Below are 13,866 nucleotides of genomic sequence, written 5' to 3'. Positions count from 1 at the left end.
TATGGCGGCCTTGAACGATAGCAACCACAACAGGAACACGAGACCAACTGATGGTCCCCATCATCACCGACTAGGGAAACAAAGATAGCGTTGGAGGGCAGCATGGACGTCGGCAGCTGCTGGATAAGACGATGGCGAATGACGATCAGGGTAGCACCGACGAAGCGAAGGAGCGACAAAAATAGTGTCGCTAAATGTCCGTCGACCCCTGATTCAACGTCACGAGTGACTCTTCCTCGCTGTCGGTGGTAGGATGAACGCGAGGTAGTTATGACCATTCTAAGTTTTTCCGACAGAAAAACGACAATACGAAGTTACGTAAAACTCGAATCGGAGATCGAGCGACTTTTGGCCGAAATGACCTAAACGAGAATTGAAGGTCTCGTCAATGGTATTTCAACGGTAAAAAGTCTAGCAAAAACCGACGTCAAATAAAGATGTTATGAATTTTTTTAAAGAAATTTCTTAATCACGTCATTTTAATAAATAAATAATAAAAATTATTTCATAATTTGCCAACGGAATCTAAACGAAAGTTGTAGATCATAGTCTCACCTTCGCGGGGATATAAAGAACGTCGAAAGCGGAGTTCGTATGAAGGAGATATGAATTTTTGAAGTTTAATTAAAATAATTTATAAATTTAATTAAAAACCCCCGGTATTATCCGAAGGGGAGTCATCGGATAGGACCAAAGTACGCCCCGCGTACTGAGATCAAGGGCCTCGGATCGTCCACGTCGCCCTATCCGAGGCATCCGACCTGTCCGAAGCGCCCGACCCGTCCGACCCGTCCGACCCGCCGTCCCATCCGACCCGCCTCCCCAGCAACCCGTCCCATCCGAAGCCGAGGCAGTCGAGGCTTCGGTCATGCATGACGTATGCGTACGCGCTGCGTACGAGCGTACGCCCCGCGTACCGAAGCAGTTCAGCCTTCCTATAAATAGGATGCGAGGCTTTCCGAAAAATTTGCTCAATTCTCTCATTTCTCTCGCGGTCTTGCCTCGTTTTCCGTGCCCGTTCAAACCCGAAGCTCTGGCCTTTTTGCTCAAGACCCGAGGGTCGATTTTACTCCCGAGAATCCCGAGAAAAATCCATTTCTCGAGACGAAACTCTGCCCGGTTTTCCATCTTGCTATCTTCAAACTTTCAGGTGAGTTCATACCCCTATAATCCACACTTTTAAATGTTTTATAAATATTTTTATATGCTTTTAAGGGGGGGAATACAAGTAAAACACACGATGATTATCGTATGTTATATAAAGTTTCGTTTTATACTTTTTATCAACGGAATCGCATGTGATTTATAATTATTATAAAGAAACTTTCGTATGCAAAATGTATCACGATAACATCATATCTTTTGAAATGAAAAGTGTTGTTATTTATATATAAATCAAACACACTTGTTATACTGTATGTATATGTGTCCACCTATCATACTACAAACATACGATTATTTTGGCACGAAAAACATCAATATTTTGGGATACTTCTTGTTAATAAATCAATCTTATGTGATTTATAACTAGTATACAAATGGATTTACTACAAGTTTAACAGTTTCACTAAACATATTACTTCAAATGACTTTCTTAAACGTTTTTACATGATTATAGCTCGTTATAAAACTGTCTTACATACTGTAAGCTTCCTTTCAAAATCGGTTACAAAGGTGTTTTCAAACAATGGTTTTCCGTGTACTTAAACTGTCTTATCAAACAAAATACTTTCAATCATTTTATAAACTGACATCAAGTCACAAATTCTTTATTAGACTTTTCAACGGTTTTACAAAACTTCTTTATGCTTTTATATTATAAATTGCATGCCTCTATATGTATAGTTATATAAGAAATGTTTAAAAGACTTAGGAAGGTTATCCACCCTATTTCCTTTTCGCGCCGTGAGATGTGGTCTGGTGGGATATTGGGCATTCGTCCGAAAGTCGTTTAAATATTAGTTATATATCATGTATACATATATGGTCATAAATGTTCCATCAGTTAATTTAGTTTCGATACTCGTAGATAGCAATGGTGTATAAACCTACTTGGTCACTCATCAATTACATTCTAGTAAACTATTATAGGAATAGTTTAGAGTAAACAAAACATTTTGCCTACTACAAGAAATTACACCAGAGTCAGTTCATTCATGAGTCCAGACTACATGTTATATGAAGGAATACTCTTTCATGAATACTTATACATGAATACTTTTACATAGACATTATATGGCAAATTACTACTACATGTTATATGAAGGAATACTCTTACATGAATACTTATACATGAATACTTTTACATAGACATTATATGGAAAATTACTACTACATGTTATATGAAGGAATACTCTTACATGAATACTTTTACATAGACATTATATGGCAAATTACTATTACATGTTATATGTCTAGATATGGTTATATTGTTCGCCTTTCTATCTTTACCTTGTGATTCAATCACATCATCGACGAGATAGACTGGGACTTTATCTCCTAGTACCATATCATACTTTGAGGGACTAACCATTCCGACAACCATTGTTAGCTACAGAGGTAAATGAACAATCTACGGATGTTCTAGGTTGATACCATCGTGGGTATACATAAGGGACTAACTATTCCTAAACCCGACTGTTAGCAACAGAGGTAAATGAACAGTCTACGGATGTTCTAGGTTGATACCATTTCAGGTATACTTAAGGGACTACTAATAATAGTTAAACAGGGAAAAACCATCACATTTTCAAGAGATGCGTACTTTCAAAACAGTCAGGTCTAGGTAAAAGACTACTTTCAAAAAAAAAACATTCGAGTCTTGGTAGAAGACTACTTTTAGGAAATATGGGATTTTCTAGAGCTTTTCATACTTATACTAAATGTTTCATCATTCATTTACCAGTCTTTCATATCAACTAATCAAAGCAATGACATTAAATACTTATGAACTCACCAGCTTAAATGCTGATCTACTCTTTCAAAATAACTTGTATTCTCAGGTTACAAATAGACAGGTGTCGATACAAGGTTTAGAGAAGACGGAGCAGTCAAGACTCGTCTTTTATTTTGATAAGTTATCATCATGTCTTGTACTATGAAAGAAAACACTTGTAACTAAAATTATACTATTAATGCAATGGATGATGTTGTTGCTTGTTTACTACTTTACATTTGTTGTGATGCATACATGATGTCCTCCGCCCCAGAACGTTTCCGCCGTTCTCGGTTTTGGGGTGTGACAACATTGGTGGTGGTGCGGCACCGAAAGTCGAGGAAGGAGGATGGTCGCCGGTTGTGGGAGGCATAAGGATGGAGGTGGTGGCTACAACATGGCCACTAGGGTTAGGGTTTTCATCACATAAATACCCAGTCAGCATTCTAAAGTCATTTCTATGATGACAACTATGGTCCCTCCCTCCATAAATAATTTCGAAATAGATCCGATAATTTACCCTTTTAACCCCTCCTTCAGAAAACCCTTACAAATTAAGTCTGAAACTTACCTTTTTAACCCCAACCATCCAAAAACCCTTCAACTTAAGTCCCAATAATTACCATGCAGCCCCTGTCTTCATAAATATTTACAAACTGAATCCGGAACTAACACTTTTAACCCCCAACTTCTTATGCCAATTTACTCCTCGAAACCAACACCTTGCTATATAATTATTTATTTGGGGTTACTATTCATTTATTAATTTATTTTATTTATTTATTAAATAAATGGGGTGTTACAAATTCGGGATCGATAAGGAGTAAATGTGAGGCAACAAGCTCTCGTGAAGGGATAAATGAAACACCTTTCTACATGATGAGGATCATCGTGTAATTTAAACCTTAAAATAAATGTCTTCATTTCTTTTAAGGGGTAGATAGCTAAGAAGAACCAAGTTACAAGTAACGAGATAATTTGGAACCAACAAAAAATTGAGAGTTGAGTTGAAGCAATGCCAAGTGATTTAGAACTTCTTTTCATGGTATGATTTGACTTGTGGACTTATGTGCTAACTCATGATGAGATCTTTGTTTGAAATGTAAGTTAAAGAGAATGAAGAAGGATAGGGACATTGTATGGGAAGTATATACAGACTTGGATAGTATAGTACATGTTGGTATAAAGGTAGTACACAATGAATGATATACATGATTGGATTATTATGATTAATTGTATAAATTGACTTGCAGAACTGGTTGACTGTAAAGCTTCATTCTCATGAATATAAAGTAAGGCCTTTGGAAAGAAAGGTAGAGGAATTAGTAGGAGCTAAACTGGTAAATCATAATTGCATTAAAGTTTAAAGGGTGGTTTTATGCTTAAGGGCATAATTAAGTGTAATGTATTGAGAATGATAAGTATAGAAAATAAATAATTAATAATGGTGTGCTTGGGAATGAAAGGGTATACCTTGGCAATATAGAATACCTAAATAAGGAAACAGAAAAATGTTGACTTAAGGTTTGATAACCTTATTCCATGATGTTGTCAAAAGTTTAAAAAGGGACAAAAGGGTAAAAGTCGCCAAGAGGGTTAATAAACTGTAGGGATCATATTGTTGCGTCTTGGGCTCGTTCCTTTTAGCCCAGTTTTGTAGCCGGTTTGGTCCTGACCAATCGTGCATTATTTTAATCTAGGGTTTTAATATTTAAGGTGCATGCATGCATCCTTATTTAATAACGCTTTTATCATTCTTATCATAGTATTGTAAAAACCCTAGCTCGCCTCTACAGTGGAAGTTCTTCATCGAGCTCTACTGAGGCGTGACTACATTTGAATCATAAGCTTTATATTGATTCTATATTGTGTTATTTGCCTTTTTTGATTTAATAGTTTGTTCTTCATTAATATTCCTATGAAAGATCTAAACGATCAAGAGATTTATTCTCGTAAATTGGTATCAGAGCAGGAGGCTGTGTAATTCATATAAATCTCTTCTGCTGAAGAAGTTATAAGGGTTTTCTACATTGATTGATATTAATTGAGCCGTCATTCCTAATTGGCGTATCTCATTAATTTTTGATCTTGACCTAACGATAAATTATAAGTCTGATCTTAAACAAATTATCGATCAAACATCATCACAATGTCTATGGACGATTCGCAATCTAATCCAATCAACATCTCCAATAGTATTGGATCAACAACAAGGATTCCCATCTTATACACTCAGGATTATGAAGTTTGGACGCACCACTTAGAAGATTATGTAATCGGTTCAGAGGATAATGGGTATTTGATCTAGGAAGCAATGCTAGTTGGTCTGTTTGCTCACTCAAGCACTTCAAAGATTGTCAAAAATCAAAAGGAGTACAATAAGCTCGTGAATAATGTGAAAGACATTCCTCAAGACGAGAAAGAGAAGTTTCAGTGCAACATTAAAGCCTTAAGAATGATTAGGTTCTAATTTATGTTGATGATATCATCTTCGGCTCCATGAATCCCAGCCTAACAGCTGAATTCCGGAAATTGATGGAAACTAAATTTGAGATGAGCTCAATGGGTCCAATTAACTTTTTCCTTGGTTTAAATATTAGACAGGGACCCGAAGGCATTTTTATCAATCAGGAGGCATACACAAAGAAATCACTTTCCAAGTTTGGGATGTTAATCGATTCAAGGGTGAAGGTTCCTATGGAATTTGGCACCAAGCTAACACCTTCATTAGACAAACCAGCTACTGACATGACGCTTTATCATCAGATGATTGGATCTCTGATGTATCTTACAGCCAGCAAGCCGGACATTATGTTCTCAGTCTGCTATAGTTCTAGATTTCAAGCCAACCCACGCGAACCTCACATGCTGGCAGAACATCTTTCGCTATCTAAAGCGAACCTCCGCTCTCGGTTTATGGTATCCAACCAACTCAGGATTTTTTTCCAAGCATTCTCAGATGCTGACTTACGGGGTTGTGGATTGGATCGTAAAAGCACTACTGGAGGATGTCAATTTCTTGATGGTAAATTGGTTAGCTGGCAATCAAAGAAACAAACTTGTGTTTCTCTCTCCACGGTTGAAGCTGAATATATAGCCGCCGCCCGATGCACATATCAGGTCGTTTGGGTACGAAGTCAGCTTAGGGAGTATGGGCTGAACATGAAGAAAATCCCACTATATTGCGACTCTGAAAGTGCAATTAGGATTTGTAATAACCCAGTGCAACACTCAAAGACAAAGCACATAGCATTGCGGTATCACTTCATCAAAGATCATGTGGAAGATGGTAATGTAGAAATTCATTTCGTTAGGACCACTGATCAATTAGCAGATATTTTCACTAAGGCCTTACCTGAAGCTAGTTTCAATAAAATCTTACAAGGCCTAGGAATGATCGAGGCAGAATCAGTACCAAAATCGCCTCCGCTTCATTAAAGGAAAGAAGCGAAATAGAGCGAACGCTCGGTCTATTTCGGGTTCGGTTCACTCGGGAACCGAAATGAACCGAACGTTCGGTCTATTTCGGGTTCGGTTCTTCTGAATTCATTCGCTTCTTTTTCATTAAAAGGAATTTTGGTTGTATTCTTTTGTACACTCTTTTTCATACTTATTTTTATGTTTTTATTTTCAAATTTTTTTATTTTTATAAAATCCTAAAATAATTTTCTTTTTGTTTTTTCACAAAATACAAAAATATTTTCCATTTTATTTCAATTTTCTTATGTTTTTCTTCGTATCAAAGATACTCTCAATGGTGGAGTTGCAGCAGGTATAAATTCTTTTCATTAGACTAGTTAAGTGTCTCTAGATGCATGCTGTTGCATGTTGACCAAAGCCTCAAAAGATTTTGAGTGAAGCCTTAATAGTGTGATAAAAAGAAATCATGTTTTCCAAATTAGGCTGTTACATTCACTCTAATCGAGAGCTACCTTACTCTTCTCATATGGAGTTTAGAGTTTTCTGCTAGGTCCTTCTTATATAGCAGAGGCACATTCGCTTCTTAAACCACCTACATCTTTTTTCTCCGTTACATTTCATGTCATTCCTGTAACCCTTGAGACTCTCAGCACTTACCACTGAGGTTTATGGTTACACAACATCTGCGTTTATGATCTTAGTTTCGTGCCACTACGTACTAAGTGAAACCCAAAAATTCAATACCAATAATGAATTGACAGTTAACAATTACTATGTTCTAGCTTTCACCAATGAAATCTCTTTTAATTTTGAGTGATCTTTTTGAAATTGTCTATCATCAAGACTTTTCTTCCCCAAGGATCCAGTTTTAATTTTTTTTCTTTGAGATTTCTTACAAGTCACTAAAAATATCTCTAACCTACTTGTTCAACAGGCCACACTGGTCTCACAAATACTTCATTCTCATTTGGTCTTATATCAAGTACCGAAATCTGAATTGAAGAGAAAGCCACCCTTACAAGCTTCGTATCTAAATGATGCCTTTCATTGCTTCTTCAAAAGCATTTGATCATATTTTAACGGGAAACTACACAGACACTTTGAAGTCTATCTTGACTTGAAAGGAAGAGATTCGTGCCCTGGATTTACTGTTTCATGTCTTAATTGACACCACAATATCCCATAAAGTTCAATTTATTTCTTTTTCATTCACACTCTATGCACGAAAATCTTTGATTTTCCAAAAGTCTAGTTCTAATTTATATATGAGCTACTTTTTATAGCTTGGGTTCTAACAGGCATTATGGTGGATATTATGAGGGTGACAACAGCTCATGTTATTTATGTGGGTGACATTTCAAATAAAGCATGATGGATGAGTCAACAATTATATAATCATTTTGTCGATTTGAAAAAGGTACTTTCTATGGAAAGGCGTGTAAAAAGTCAAACGTTTTTTCTCTCTCCTACGTCATCACTGGGGTTGCCAACTGTCTACTCCCCATCGCATCTGGAACCGTTTCACAAAAGGACAAGATTTTAGGTGGATCTTTCTCTCTCCTACTCTCACATATAAAAGGGTTTCTCACGATCAACTTTACTTTTTTACCACTCACAAATCTTCTAAAAGAAAAAGGAAATTTCTCTCACTGTTCATTATCTTCTTCTCAACCTTCATCAATGGCGGGATCGTCTTCTGTTCAAGATACCTCTGTTCACTCCAACCTTCTGGCCATTAAACCCAACTATAATCTCATTATTGACCTTACGCCTTCAGCTTATGAACCCTACATGCTGCAAATTGTGGAGTGCCTCAAATACTCTCCACTTGTTATCGCTCTATCCCAGGTGGAGGTTGTTCCCATGTCTTGCCTATCTCACATCTACTCCACTGCATACTACGAAAAAGTTGCTGAGAGATTACACTTCGACATTCACAATGAGATGACCTCGATTTCCAAGAATCACTTCTGCAACCTGCTAGGTCTTGTTCATGAACCCACCATGGTAAACCCCGATTCCATCACCACTGGTCAATTGTTCTCAATGTTCTACAATATGGGGTACACTGAAACCCTAACCACAGTGACGAAGTTCAAGAAATCCTGCCTTCCTCCTCAATGGAAAGGCATCTTCAAATTGTTGTTCAAAGGTCTTTCTGAGCGAAGCGCTAGATCTGATGGTGCAAGCAAGTCCTTTATGACCATGCTTTATGGTTTGTACAATGGCGTACATTTGGATTATGGCTCAGTTTTATGGCAACAACTTGTTCAAAGCTTATCCTCTTCTTCACGCCATTCTGAAGTCTCTTGTGGAAGGTTCTGGTCCCTTGTCACAAAATGGGCGATGGATCGTCTCCATGTCCCAATCATGGCAGATTCGCTTCTCACTTCTATTTCCACGTTTCATACAACCAAGATTCTAGTCAATGATCTATCCAAGTATTTGTTTGTTTGATCGATTATGGCATCCATGTATGCCTGTGTGTCTGACCAAAGTGCAATCATTCAAGAATACAAGAAACTTCCTTCTTCGGGCCCAAGGGAACTCACACCAGTAATGGTTCATTCCATTGAGGAAGCAAATAAACCATCCAAGAGGAGAGAGAAACAAAATAAACAGAATGAAGGACTGGTAATCAAAGGAGCTAAGGGGAAAACTCCAAATAAATGAAAGACCGAAAAGGCAGCACCTTCATAGCCTAAGCAGAAAAAGACAAAGAATCCTGCTCGGAGGCTTATTCTTCAGTCCTCGAGTGATTCAGATTCTGATTACATCCCTATTGGACATAAACGACCCTCTCCTACTGCATCTGGGAGCGAAAGCTCTGATGAGGAGGTTTTGGTTCGTGGTGATACCCCTTCTCGCTTTCCGACTCCTGATGTACCTGTTCAATCTAAAGCACATTCTCCTCCACCTGCTTCTATTCCTATTTATTTACCTACAACCTTCCCAGTTATCACATACCATCCTTCTTCCACTATTCCCATCCCTACACCCATTTTTGTCGACGCCACTACTACCACCACCACGGGAGTTCAGACCAACGTATCTAATACGGGGGTTCGTTCTTCTCCACCCGAAACCCCTGCCACTACTAAATATCCATCTCCTACCCGTTCAATCGAAACATATACTGTTCTTGGAGGTGAGGACTTGGAATTTGATTCTACTTACTTCAGTCCTTATCGTGTGCAAAGCGACGATGATGATGACACACCTATCACCAAGCAACATCTTAAAGATGGGACTGATAAGCTTGATCGGTTACTTTCCTCTTCCTCTGCTAATCTCTACTCCGAAGCTGCTATCAAGGCCCTATTCTCTTCTGCAGTTAAGGTGCATGACACCTCTATCTCCAATGCAGCGAAGGCCATTGATGCCTCCACTTCTCAATTCCAAAAGGCTTCACTTGCAGAGGAAGCCTCTACTAAAGACTGCAAGGAAGCGACCGCAAAAGTCGAAAAGCTAATCTTAGAAGCTCAAATCTTTCTAGATTCCCTTCAGGCTGCTGCTCAGAAAAATGCACATATCGTGACTGCTTCAGTTGATTCTCTTAAACGCTCACTGGAGGTCGAGTTGTCACAACTTGGAGTGGCTCGTAAAGCTATTGAAGCTGCTAATGAAGAGATTCATACCAAAGTTGATGAACGGTTAACTACTCTTAAGGCAGAGCAAGCAGTTGAAAACAAAGTCATGGATGAGTTGGACAAGCGAACCTCACAGCTCAAAGTTTAGAACTTAAAGCTCCGTACTGCAACTCAAGAGCTTAATGATCTCAACTATGAAAGAGAGGTGATTCTCAGCTCTATTGGTGATGTCCATTCGATCCTGCTTCATCTCCTGGACGCCCATGACTATATCCTAAAGATCTCCATTCACCGTCACTTGGCTTAGAAGCTATGTCCAGCCTTGGATATTCTCAGTTGCATTGAAGGTGTTTCGGACACTTTCGTTCATCCGAAGCAAGGGGAGAAAAGAAATCCCAACGAGGAAAACTTGACAAAAATCAACCTCCACCTCCTCCAGAACCTAAAGCTACTGTTGGACCGAAGGATAATGAAGCTTCGGCAAGTAAAAATCAAAAGAAAAAGAAGATAATTGGAGAAGATGATGAAGATGATATTGATGATTTTGTTACTGGATCTCCTTCGAAGCCTGATCCAAAATTCAAGCCTTCTGAGCAAGAGCTTCGGGAGAAGATGGATCGGTTGGAGAAAGAAATGAAAGAGAAGGAACTTCTTGATAAAAAGAAGTCAATATTTCCCAAATGGACTATTGAATCGCTCTAGATGGAAGTCATTGATGAACCGAGTACTCATTGGCTTGAACCTGTTTTATCGTTTAGTCTTGAGAACTCGAAGGACGTTCAGTTAGACATGCCAATCAACCGAAAGGCATTCATCTTTCACTGCTTTGCCTCTACTGTTGTCATTCCTTCTCCAGACCCGAAGGTTGATCGGGATCTGCTGGAATTTTATCTGGAATTTGCTCAACCACAATACCTGACCTGGAGCTTGAAGAAAATTACAACAGTTAGGGTATTAATGCCATCTTCATCTGGGAAATTTATCAATGTCAAATTCAAAGTGACCCGAGGCTCAGATAGCTCGGTCCATACCATTTCCCTAGCTGACCTTCTAAATCTAAACTCACACGACTGGATACTCCTCATCAATATTCTGCTATGCAATCCTCAGGAGTATCAGCCAATCATTGATCATATCAAGTGAATGCTTGTTTGTTACATTCATGAAGTAGCAAATATGGATCAAGAGATTGTCGCTGCTATTCACAAGCGTACTACGGTCAAATCAATTCGAAGAGATGGCAATGCAAACACGATGATTAAGGGAAAAATTGACATGAAGTTTCATACTGTGATGTTCGTTAGGGGCGAAGGTCAAAAATGCCTATTCGCTCTTATTTACAAACACCTGCTCTCTACTGCTTGCTTGGAACATATTTTGGAGATCATCCATAGGTGTAATCAGAATAGTGAAGCTGACAAGAGGTTGCTTACTGATATGCTTCGTTGGTATATTCAGTTTCGGCAGACGCTTCTTGCTATTATTTCTCGGTTGTTTAAAGTTGTGAAGCAAGTCAAGGTCACACAACTGAAGTGAAGGTCTCGCCAAAATTGACGCAAAGGGGGAGATTGTAGGGATCATATTGTTGCGTCTTGGGCTCGTTCGTTTTAGCCTAGTTTTGTAACCGGTCTGGGCCTGCCCAACCGTGCATTATTTTAATCTAGGGTTTTAGTATTTAAGGTTCATGCATGCATCCTTAGTTAATAACGCTTTTATCATTCTTATTATAGTATTGTAAACCCTAGCTCGCCTCTAAAGTGGAAGTTCTTCATCGAGTTCTGCTGAGGCGTGACTACATTTGAATCATAAGCTTTATATTGATTCTATATTGTGTTATTTGCCTTGTTTGATTTAATAGTTTGTTCTTCATTAATATTCCTATGAAAGATCTAAATGATCAAGAGATTTATTCTCATCATAAACCTTAATGATGTATTATTAATTTTTAAAATAAATTGAATAGTAATCAAATGACCAAGGATATACGGTCATCAAAGAAATTGAAAAGTAATGGGATGAAATTACAGTGAGATGGTTCATGATAAGATTTTAGGGATGGAATCCTTTTAACGAGTAGATAATTGCAACATCCTAAAATTTAAGACCGGGTTCTTAAATTAATAAACTAAATAAATGAAAAATGATTTATATAATTAAATCATCAAGGGATAATCATATCGTTAGTTGATATGAAGTTTAGAAGCTTAGAAGGGAAAATAATAACATTTTAGAAGTTAAAGGGGCAAAAGTGTCAAATTAGCAAAGTAAGTTGACTAAAAGGGTTTGTAACGACCCAAAACTCAAGGGTAAAAATTTCATTTTTAGTATAGCTGAAACATTGATACCATTTATGATGGGTTTGAGCCGTAAGAACATTCCTATGTGCACATACAAACCCTAATGCTTGGATGTAGGTTTCTCTAATGAACATGCTTTTCATCCAAGACTTGCAAACCCTAGATCTATGATATATAATTCGAAATTAACATTACAAAGTACATCTATATGATTACCTCTTCTTGAAAGCGTGAATCTTGTTATCCTTGGAGCTTAGAGTCACAAGGCTTACAAACACCAAGAAGCAATAGGATGATATGGAGAGAGGTTGAGGACACAAAATCGGCTCTAGGAACTCTTTAGGGTTTTTGGTAGCCGATTTCTGCAGTCCCTGGGTCCTTTAAATACTTGAGCTGCTAGGGTTACAGCCTGAAACCCTAATTGGATTACTTAGGCCTTAAGCAGTCCAAGGATCCTTCTAGATTAGGGCTTGGACGAATTCAAGGAGTCCATACACCTTAATTTCGTCCACCCTATGATCCATAAGGGCCACAGCCTGAAACCAACTATCACACAATTGACAGTTTTAGTCCCCTTTATTTAATTAATCTATTTTAGCCACAAAATTAATTCTTAATTAATCTTGTCTAATATTAATTAAACTATATGATTTCTTATTTAATATATTAATAAATCATAATATCCTCTTTATTTATAAATCATCCTATCATGTTGCTTTGGTGAAGGCAACCCAAAAGGACCATGCACAACCGGGTCAAATACTTACCAAATATAGTTACGGGCTTAGACACTAATCCAACAGTCTCCTACTTGGATATGTCTAGTAACTATAATGTAAGCATATTCCGATTAGCAATCGTAGCTCCCAAAGACGTTGTCGAAATTTGATCTTATAAGTAACCTGTCCTTTAGATAAAGGATCGTATAGTCCTCTATTCTAGATATCATGCGGACAATTACAAGGAACATAGTCATACTTATTGTCCAGCAGTTTGTATCTCAATCTCTGATTCATTTGACATAGAACTTAATTGAACACATCAATTCAGTCTTGACCGGACCCGACACATAACTCAAATCAAATCATCGAGGGACCCTGATATCGCTTTTACCCTCTTTGGATAAAAGGAACAGATAAACTTCGACGTATATGCATTTACTATTCACTTAATCAAATCATACACAACAATTTGTTTTATGACATCAAGTTACTGATGCGTTTTCGCATTATCGATGCACAACCAATCACTAAACAATAAACCATATATCTAGGTTTTAAGACCATATGATATTATCGTCTTGCGATCACTCATGATAAATTCCATGAAGTGATTCCAGCAAGCGTGGGTTTATTCCAATGCTCAAAACTTGTTCATAAGCACTCATGAACGTTGTAGCAAACTTTTGCTATGTCTAATACTTTTCAGACAATCTACACACATATTCATGACAGTCTTCATTCATACCTACTTCCAACATATGAACGATTGTGGACCGTTCGAATAATTCGATTATTCTGAAATAACTCAATTATTCAGGAAATCAAAACATGCAAAGTGAAACAATAGTTAAACAATTAACATAAGACAATAACTTTACTTATAAATAATGTTCCTTTATTTA

Source organism: Lactuca sativa, chromosome 1, assembly GCF_002870075.4.
Source record: "Lactuca sativa cultivar Salinas chromosome 1, Lsat_Salinas_v11, whole genome shotgun sequence".
Taxonomy (NCBI): domain Eukaryota; kingdom Viridiplantae; phylum Streptophyta; class Magnoliopsida; order Asterales; family Asteraceae; genus Lactuca; species Lactuca sativa.
This window is presented reverse-complemented; position numbering follows the sequence as displayed.